The sequence below is a fragment of the Macrotis lagotis genome, chromosome 1 (genome assembly GCF_037893015.1).
Source record: "Macrotis lagotis isolate mMagLag1 chromosome 1, bilby.v1.9.chrom.fasta, whole genome shotgun sequence".
Classification (NCBI taxonomy): domain Eukaryota; kingdom Metazoa; phylum Chordata; class Mammalia; order Peramelemorphia; family Peramelidae; genus Macrotis; species Macrotis lagotis.
The window spans coordinates 271,220,970-271,230,373 of NC_133658.1; the positions used below are offsets into that span (position 1 = coordinate 271,220,970).

The 9,404-nt window shown below is 43.4% G+C and overlaps 1 long non-coding RNA gene across 2 annotated transcripts; it reads left to right on the forward strand.

Moving 5' to 3' along the window:
• Positions 1-264: 264 nt before the first annotated feature.
• On the forward strand, positions 265-6,164 carry LOC141504983 (uncharacterized). Of its 2 annotated transcripts, none has more exons than XR_012473520.1 (2): positions 265-404; positions 888-6,164. It is a non-coding gene; the product is annotated as an uncharacterized LOC141504983 (long non-coding RNA). The 2 variants fall into 2 exon arrangements; XR_012473521.1 differs by having other exon boundaries at positions 265-387.
• The last annotated feature ends 3,240 nt before the right edge of the window (positions 6,165-9,404 follow it).

A 9,404-nucleotide genomic window follows, 5' to 3' on the forward strand; every position in this document is an offset into this window, starting at 1 on the left:
AGGGGAGGGGGGGAGGGGGGCAGACTCAGGACTCTGCAGGACTAGTAGTCAATGAGCTGAGAGAAGCGATTGAACTCCCAGCACTCCCTGTTCGGCTGTCCGCAGCTGACAGTCTATTTTTTCCCATGGTTGACTAAATATGGTCAGGGAGGGAATGGCATGAGAAGGAGCCACTTGGCCGGGACTGCATGTTTCAGATGCTTAGCTGGGTATATAAGCACTAGAAAGGTGAACTTGGTTTCTGATCAGAGGTTCCCCCTAAAACCCCCAATCCTCCCTCTTCCTACCAGGAAGCATCCCCCTCCCCCCATCCATCCCCCCCCCCATTTGTGTGTGAGCATGCGGGCAGGCGATACTCTTTTGTTTCAACCTGACCTCTACCTCATGGTGACCCTCTCTTGGGGGTGTGTGTGTGGGGAGGACGGGATGGGGGGAAAGGAGGAGAGGGTGAGGGGAGACTTCTGCAGCCATAACCCTTAGACATCAAGGTGTGCGGTAAATCCCAGCACGCAAGGTTGCTTCTCCTTAACTCCTGCTTTCCGCTCCTCCTGTCTGTTCTCTTTCCCCCTCCTGCTCTCTCTCTCTCTCTCTCTCTCTCTCTCTCTCTCTCTCTCTCTCAGTTGTAAGCTTTAAAGACCTCCCTCCTTTTGCTAAGTCTGCGCTGCAGCAGGAGGGCTGAGTGGTGGTGGTGTCTGGTGGGAGGGGAAGGGGAGAGGAGGGGATACAGAGGTGCATGTGGGGGAAGGGAGTGTGCGTGTTAGGGGATGAAGCTGAGGATTTGTTTGCCTGTTCTTCTTTCGGGTGTGTATGGGTGTTCTCCCCCCCCCCCCCTCCAAGTGAGGACTAATGCCATCCCTGGGCCTGCTCTCTTTCCCTCCCTGCATTAGAGGTTGCCTATAGGAGGAAGCCGATGGCTGCAGCATCCAGCGCATTATTACCTTGCGATGCCATGACCCTCCTCCATGCATCCCTAACTCTTTAAAGCTGATTCAGCTAGCGCTCTGGAGGCTCCCCTGCTGCAACAGAATCTCCTCACTGGTACGTCTTTCTCTCTTTCCTCTAATGGCACCAGCTTAGCTCGGTTCTTTTCTTTCTTTCTTTCTTTCTTTCTACTCATCTTTTTTTTCTTTCTTTCTTTCTTTCTTTTCTTCTTCTTCTTCTTCTTCTTCTTCTTTTTTTTTTTTTTTTTTAACAATTACCAGCTTTGGGAGGACTTAAAGGTTCCGGCAAACTTGCTTGGGATTGGGGAGGGGGCTAGAAGTCTATGTATGTCTCTGTATGCTTATTTGCCTCACTGCACCGGGGGCCGCGTGTGTGTGAGGGTGTGTATGTGGGTATCTGTGTGTCTTCCTATGGGGTGGGTTAGGAGTTTTCTCTTTGGCGTGCGGTATTCTCTGCATTTTAAAAACTGCAGAGCCAGCAATAGCTCGAATGTTTTAAACTCAAATGTAAGAACTTTGACACACAATCATTTTGTAAGGCTGCTGGCAGCCTGTGCTGCTTGGTTTAGAAGTGCAGGCTAGTGACAGCTGGAGAGATGTTTGGGGCTGTCATAGAGGGGGTGATGGGGGGCAGGCGGTGGTCAGAGGAGAGTATGATTAAGGGGCTCTGAGCTCTGGCAATTCCACCCAGTGCTAGAACAGGAACGTGGCTCGAACTTGCAGCCCAACTTGCAACATTCCTGGTACTGCGGTCCTTAACCATTGTAATGCCAATGAGCAGAGATTGGTAATCAATGTGAGACTGCCTGGAGGAGCCACATCAGATCTGGAAGAAAGGGTCACAGTTTACTTTAAAGAAGGGTAAAGGCATGGGGACACCTCATTGCATAGAGGTTATAAGTATTTCTGAAGGCAGGAGTGGGCCTTGGTCTCCTCAGCCTGCCTTATCTGTATCAGCCTAGATTCCCCAAGCTCCAAGTATGCCAAGCTCATTTGTGGTGGGGTGTAGGTTTTCAAGATGCTAGTGAATGTGCAAACACACCCTTGTAGGGAAATGTGTGAGTCCCATACACTCACACATACACATGCACACACACACCACATACTCCTCAGGAACCAGATAGGTTTGATTTATACAGGGTGTCTTTTTGACTTAGCTTGACTCCCACATACACAGAATGTAGTATATTTTTCAGTGAGTATTTATAGTCTAAGCAGCCTTATGCAATTTAAAGGACATTGTAATTCTTAGGTTTATTGGTCCTTTGGATTACTGGCTGAGAACCCACTTGATACACCTTTCATTTCAGGAGGTGGAACTTTGTTTCAAAAAAGAACTAGCTTCAGTTTGAGAATAAGCAAAAGGTTAATGTGGATATCTTGCCGAAACTTCAGATTTCCCCCTATAGATTCGGGATTTTCTCTCTCTAAATCTGATCTCTCCAGAGTTTCAGCTACTCAGGGGACAATCGTATCTAACCCTTGTCAATATGGAGGTTAGGAGTTGAGGGCAGAGGAGAAACCTGGAGCTAGGAAAACATCTGCTCACTGCTATTTCTCACACTTACTTTCTTTCCTCCTTGCCTAGTCTGCCTTCTCCACCCTTTGGCTCTGAGCTGTCTTCCCTGCCCCCCCCCCCTTGCCCCTCAGCTTAAGCACACTTCTCATTTGTCAGCCGACACTGAACGTTTAGGATTCTTTCTCACCTAGACTTCAGCTCACATTATCATGCAAGGGTCTCAGCTAAATCATTGGAGATGCAGGAGGAAAAGTTGGGTAACAGGAACACGCTGTTTAAGTTGCCCTTTTTTATCCTTGACTGGATGAAAATGATAAATAACAGTGCCTAAATGTAAATGGGGCAGCAGGTCTTTTCTCTGTTCCATCCTGCCAAATGGTTTTTCCCTTTTTAAATGGGAGGTAGGGGCACCTTTCAGAGTCATAATTCGCTCCCTCATCTCCTTCTTGTGTGAAACTCTGACCTATTCATCCTAGATCATCTCAGATACTTGAAAGGTCTACTCTGTCTATTTCACAAACTAGTGGAAAGAATTTGCAGGAAACACAGCCCTGGAGGCTTTTCTACTGAGATAAGCATTTATTGGAAGGGGGGGTGCATTTTATAAAATAACCTTCTTGAGCAATTAGTTCCTGAAGTTGGTGATGGTAAAAAAGCTGTATTTGCTAGCTATGTATGAGCAATGCAGGAGAAGGGTGGTTATCCACACAGGATAGAGTAATTCTTGTGGAGTGACAATTAGGTTAGCTTCCTTGACCTTCAAAACATTTCTAATTCCCTTATTGAATTTTCCTCTAATTAAAGCTAAGGAAACCCAGCTGCACTGGATTCTTGTTTTTGTCCAGTTGTTTTCAGAGAACAGTCCCCAAATACTTGATCCCAATCCTGCTCCTAATAAGTCTCACCCTTTCTCCCTTCTCTCCCGTCCCACCCCCTTCACCCAACTGCAGCCATACTTTCTGGTGTTAAGTGATTCTTTGAACAAGGCTTTCTGGTCTTCACTCAGCTCTTCCTCTCCACCCTCACTTCCCAAAGAACTAATCTAACTTCATGCAATGAGTAGAGAGAGTGATAACCATTTGATTCTCTTTAGGGTTTAGTGTTATCACACACCACACAGTTTCTACTTTATCCTGCTTGATAAACTCCTAGATACCAGATTTACTTGGGATCTGCTTACTTTCCTGCTTGGTCATGACTTAAGCTCGGGGATGGGAATGGAAGCTTTCCCAGTCTGTCTTAGATGCTCCCCCTTCCCTTTTTATTTTTTTTTATTTGACTTTATCAGAACTTATATATGGTGATGATGGAGAATGGGGTCAACATTTCTTTCTTTGCTCACAGAGAAATTTTAAAATGCAGGGGGGAACCTATCGATATAATTAAGTATTTCAAAGTGCTTAGTTTACCACTTGCTAAGTTTACTTAAACCCTCTTTAAAGGCTTCATTAGAAGACTGTGAGAAACGGTAAAATTCATTAACACTAAGGCAGCCATTCTGCATTTGCCTGTAAATTGGTATTGATCTGGAGGGCTCGAACTGGGGTAGCAGGCAAACGGAGCAGGTGAGTGGACAGTCCGAGCATACTATTATAGCAATGCTGAATGAGCAGGAAGCGCCCCAAATGACCTCTTGGTTTGCTGGGCACCTAAATCCTGCTCATAATAGTCTTCTATTCAGTGTGATCATCATTTTCAGTGGGACCACATTGTTAGAAGAGCTTTAGCACGCAGAGGGTTAGGAGGCAAAGAGTGTAAAGGGGCAAAGTGGGAGGGATGGAAAGGAAGAAGAGAGAGGGAGACAGGGAGGGGAGGAGGAGGAGAATAGGGAGGAGGAGGAAAGAAAAGGAGAGAAGGGAGAGAGGTGGGGGGAGGGAAAGGGAAGGGAGGTGCAGAAAGAAGAAAGGCACAGATGGGTGGTTGCCCACAAGCACACACACGCACACAAGTCGGCTTAAGGAGTTACTCCTTGACTTCTTCTTTGGCCTAAGCTCATATATCCAGGTTTCCAGTTGTCCCTATGAACCTTATTTGACAATTTATCAGGTAAACCACAATCAACCTCAGCTGCTACAGAGTTCAACTGGATGGCTTTTTCCTAACACTGAAAGAAAGAAAGTCAAGACATTCTTTTTCTGGGCTCCTCTCTTTGGGAGGCAGAGGAAATCTTGGACTTACTAGGTAAGAGTTTCCATTTACAATATCTAGCTGCCTTTTTATACCCTGTCTCTCCTCAGTCCCAGTCAATTGCTGAACAAATCCTTTGTCTTTAACAGAAGAGTTTTCTAACCTCAGTATGAGAAATAGGCAGCTTGGTATTGCTGTCTAAGTTGTAAACTGGACATTTGAATTCCAGTTGGACAAGCTCTAAGCTTTGTAGGAAAGGAGAGAGGACCAGTTTTTGTTGATTCTTTTTTTCCCCAAGTCCTCAACTAAGGAATAGAAAGAATTGTAATTTTCTGGAGTTTCTTGGTCTCTTCTTCCAAGACTATTTCTTGGTTCTTCTAATTGTTAATATAGGAGTGAGGATGGGGTGGGGTGGATATGGTGAGAATGTGCTATGGTCTATGTGTATTTCATGTTTAGATTCTGTGTTTTTCAAAGTTTTGATGTGAAATATATGTACTTTTCTGAGGAAAATGAGAGGTTTTGTCATGTTTTCCACTCTATTTACATGAGAATGAGTTACAAAAGGGACAAACTGCTGAATTCCTCAGACTTCTGTCAAAAGCATCACTATTTCCCATGGCTATGTGTGTAGATTTTATATATATTATATATATATATATGTTTATATATATATATATATATGGATATATAGATGTAGGGACACAGAGACACAGACAGAAATCAGAAAAAAAGGAAGAACAACTGTGGATTAATGGAGATGAGTCATAGAATGGTTTGTTTATGTGTGTGTTTGTGTGTGTGTGTGTGTGTGTGTGTATGTATGTGTGCAGTTGGTGGTTTTGAGGAAGATGTCATGGAAATGGGGCAGTAACTCAGTGGCATAAACCAAGCCACCACTGAGTACACATGGGGTTTGATTTCCAAAGCAGTGCTATCTTCCTCTCCAAACATATAAATGCGCATATTGAAAACTACCTGCTTGAGAAACATACTACTTTATATGCCCATATGAACGTGCTAAGCTATGGAATGTAAAGAAGTATGTATTTCCGGTAGGGCATCTCTCTCATGGGAGCAGGGTGACCCGTGTTCAAGGGAGAAAGAGACAGACAGATCTTGTTTTTGGAATGCCTGACATGGCAGACTAACTGGGGAGTCAATTGATGATCGTGTTCCAGTGGCTGTATTGTTCTGTCACTTTGCCTGTGTCAGCAGGTGGAAATGCTCATCAGGACATTAAATATTCAACGTGCTGACTGCGGCAGGCGCTTGGAAAGGCAATACCAGAAGAAAGCCCGTTGTCCGCTTCTGGTGTTTGCAGGGGCTCCGGGTTGAGCACTAGATCTTGGGGGCTTGTGGGTGTCTGTGCTCTTCTTACCCATCCTCCCCCAGCCTTTAACCTACAGGAGTCTAGATGACAGTAGAGTGGGGGGGGGGGGGTGATTTCTGCAACCAAAGGGAGAAAAGTAGAATGTAGGGTCAAGCATATAAGGGGGGGGGGGGGAGAGAGAGAGAGAGAGAGAGAGAGAGAGAGAGAGAGAGAGAGAGAGAGAGAGAGAGAGAGAGTCAAAGACTTTCAAAACCAGAGCAATGTATACTTGTGTCTTTCACTCTTATATATTCAGACATGATCCCTTTTCATCCTGGCAAAGATACAAATGACTTGTGCAGCTTAATATCACACTTTCCATGTACTAAGGGTAAGTGATTAGGGAATCCAACACCCACAACCCCAGAATCTTTTTCTAAAACTCAATCACACTCTATCTGTGTACTAATCACAGTATAAATCATAGGTTTTACCCATACTTTGGAGTATCATTATTTTTTGCTTCTATTTTTTTTAAATACCCTTTAGTCTGACTATTCTCTGGATGAGGGAATATTCAAAGGAGCTCAGAGCAATCTTAACCAACACACCATACACAAGAACCAGAACTCTAGTATTCTGAGAGTTTTTCAGGCAGAGGATATTCTCTCACCCCCAAAAATATTTTTTTCCTGCATTTTCCCAGAACAAACTTAGATTGATTTTTTAAAATCCCTGCCAACAAAGTAAGCAAAGACTTGCTGTTACTGGAATCAGTAGCTTTAGAATGATGTGACATCTAAAGTAATGCTGTGCACTTGGTCTGAAGATGCTGTCCTCAAATGCTGTCCAACTCTGTCCCAACATATTATTCAAGGGAGAGAGAGAGAGAGAGAGAGAGAGAGAGAGAGAGAGAGAGCGAGAGAGAGAGAGAAACTCCCTGACTTAGTTCTTATCAGTGAAGCAAATATGTCTGAATTTTGTACTCTGGGTACCAAAAGGCAACTTCTGAGCTGAGCTGGATTATCCAAAAGATAAAGTCAAATTCAGGATCTAGATTTTTATCAAGTTTCCCCTTTTCCACCCAGTGGTCAGCTATTCCTTCTGCTTAAGTAAGAGGATCCTAACTGAGAGAAAAATTCCTGGAAGAGTTAGATAGAGAGGACCTTGTCATCAGGATACTGTTCGCTGGAAAGAAATGAACTGAGTCTCAGGAGGATTTTGCAGTATCTCAAGAAAGCATGGGGGAATTTCTGTCATTTCTTATGAACCCAGAGATGCTATTTTTTTCAGGTCCTGGCTTCTGTGGGAAAATGGTGTCCTTAGGTATTCTTGAAATAGAGGGTCATTAGCAGAGTAGAAGAGGGTCAGTTATTTCAGCCTGAGAATTATTTGTCTGGCAGCCACTAGAATTTTTTTTCCATATCATGTGCTCTTTGGAACTATCTTTGGCTTGACTTGACCTCTGGAACTTGCAACAGGTGTATCTGCCCTGGTTAGATTTGGGAGCTTTCAACCAAATGATGGCACTAGGGGGAGAAGGAGAAGAAAGATCAGGAGGTTAGCCCCCTCTTCTTCCTGCTATGACCCCTCTGGATTGAGACTCAGCTATATTGTCCCAGCAGCTTGACCGAAGTCAAGCAACACATTAAGAGAGGGCCATGAGGCCAATTCATATTGATATGCCAAGTATATAATCCATCACCTTTCACTCATAGCATACCTTGTATATTATATCATAGATCACAGCACATCTATATGCATAAATATCATGTAATTCTCAGTATGTCTGACATAACCTACTTTTTCTAGCCTGCCTTATATATCACATCATATCATATGCACCATATATTTTGTTTCATATGTCCCTTTGTATATATCTTGTGTATACCTTGTTCCATATATATATATATATAAATATAAATGTGTGTGTGTGTGTTTGTGTAGGCATTTTCTATCTTATGACAACTAGATAAAACTTACTAGGGAGAGGAGTCTGCTTTTTGGTCCCCCATAGGCATGGGAGAGTTTGCATCTAGTGGGTATTTGTCCCAGGAAATGGCATTTCTGTTCCCATTAGGGTAAGACTCCGGCCACAACAAATGGAAATAGCAAGGCCACAGAAATAGGAGGCCACAGAAATTTGCTAACCAACCACAGAAATGCCGCAGCCTCTTCACTTCGATAAGTCCCTGTTTTACATTAAAGTTTTATTGCAGGATGTGGTGTTTAAATAAAAGCATTAGTGTTTTGAAATTAGGTTTGACTGAGCAGTAAAACCAGAGAGTTCACAGGGATAGTCATTGCCTTCTCTTTGTTATAAATCACCTCCATTCTCTTGATCTGCTGAATTAAAAATGAGAACAATCCTTACCCTTCTCGATATAAAACCAAATTTCCTTTTCTTAACATTTTTCCCCCATTTCCCACTCCCACCTTAAGTCTTTGGCTGCTCACCACTGCTCCAGCTTCGAAATTGAGGCTGATTTACAATAGGTATCTACAGTCCTAATGCAATTTTTATCTCTCTCTCTCTCTCTCCCCATCCCTCTCCCTTCCTACCTTTGGCATTCCAAGGAATGTGAATCAAATGACATGGTTAATGGTAGGAAGTAACTAAGCTTGGATCTTTTTCTGATGTAAGTGTTTTTTACAATACTGCCTGGGCCTTTGGGCACCATCTTTGTGACATTTTACTAGTTTAATATTTTAATGTAGAAGAAGAGAGACTGGTAGGATGGGGACCTGTGTTAGGATCAGCTTGTATTTTATGAGAGAAGAATTTAGTCAAGATAACACCCCTGAGGGACTATGATATGGTGGGAAAAGAACTGTATTTAACCTCAGAAGACCTGAGTTCAAAGCATGAATCTATTAACTGTATGACCTTGGAAAAATCACAGCCTCTCGTCTCAGTTTCTTCTTCTTCTACAAATGAGGGGGGCTGGGTTGGGCAATCTTCATGGCCTTCTCTAACTCCGTATCTTAAAAACCCAGTTTGACTTCGGTGGGATGGAGGTGGAAAAGTGGCAACTTATCTCAGGGTTATCTATTTGTTACTGTGCTTCACCAGAATCCTTTATAGAAAGATTAGAGAAGATTATTGAAGTATTTTTAAGACCTGCCCTATTCTCAGGGTGAGACTAATGTGTGAGCATGGTCAAGTAAGGTCCTCCCATCAGCGATCAGTGTGATGCTGCCTCGTGTAAGATTTTCCCCTAGCTTTCATCTGGTTGTTTGTATAGAAGGCGGCCCTGGAAAAGCAGGCAGTAGTTTTTATTCCAAGTTTTCTGGAGCATGTCCAAGCTGATTCTAGAGAATCCTGAGGGCGCCCGACACATCAGCATTACTATTGTGACCATTGGAGGGTTTAGCCACCATCAACCAAACAGCCAACTGCTCACACTTAAGTTCTAGGGGTGGAAAGAGTAGCTTTGAGAATTGCAGAACTCGTAAATTCAGCGGACCAAATTAGTTAAATTTTTCTATTCTATGGCTCACAAAA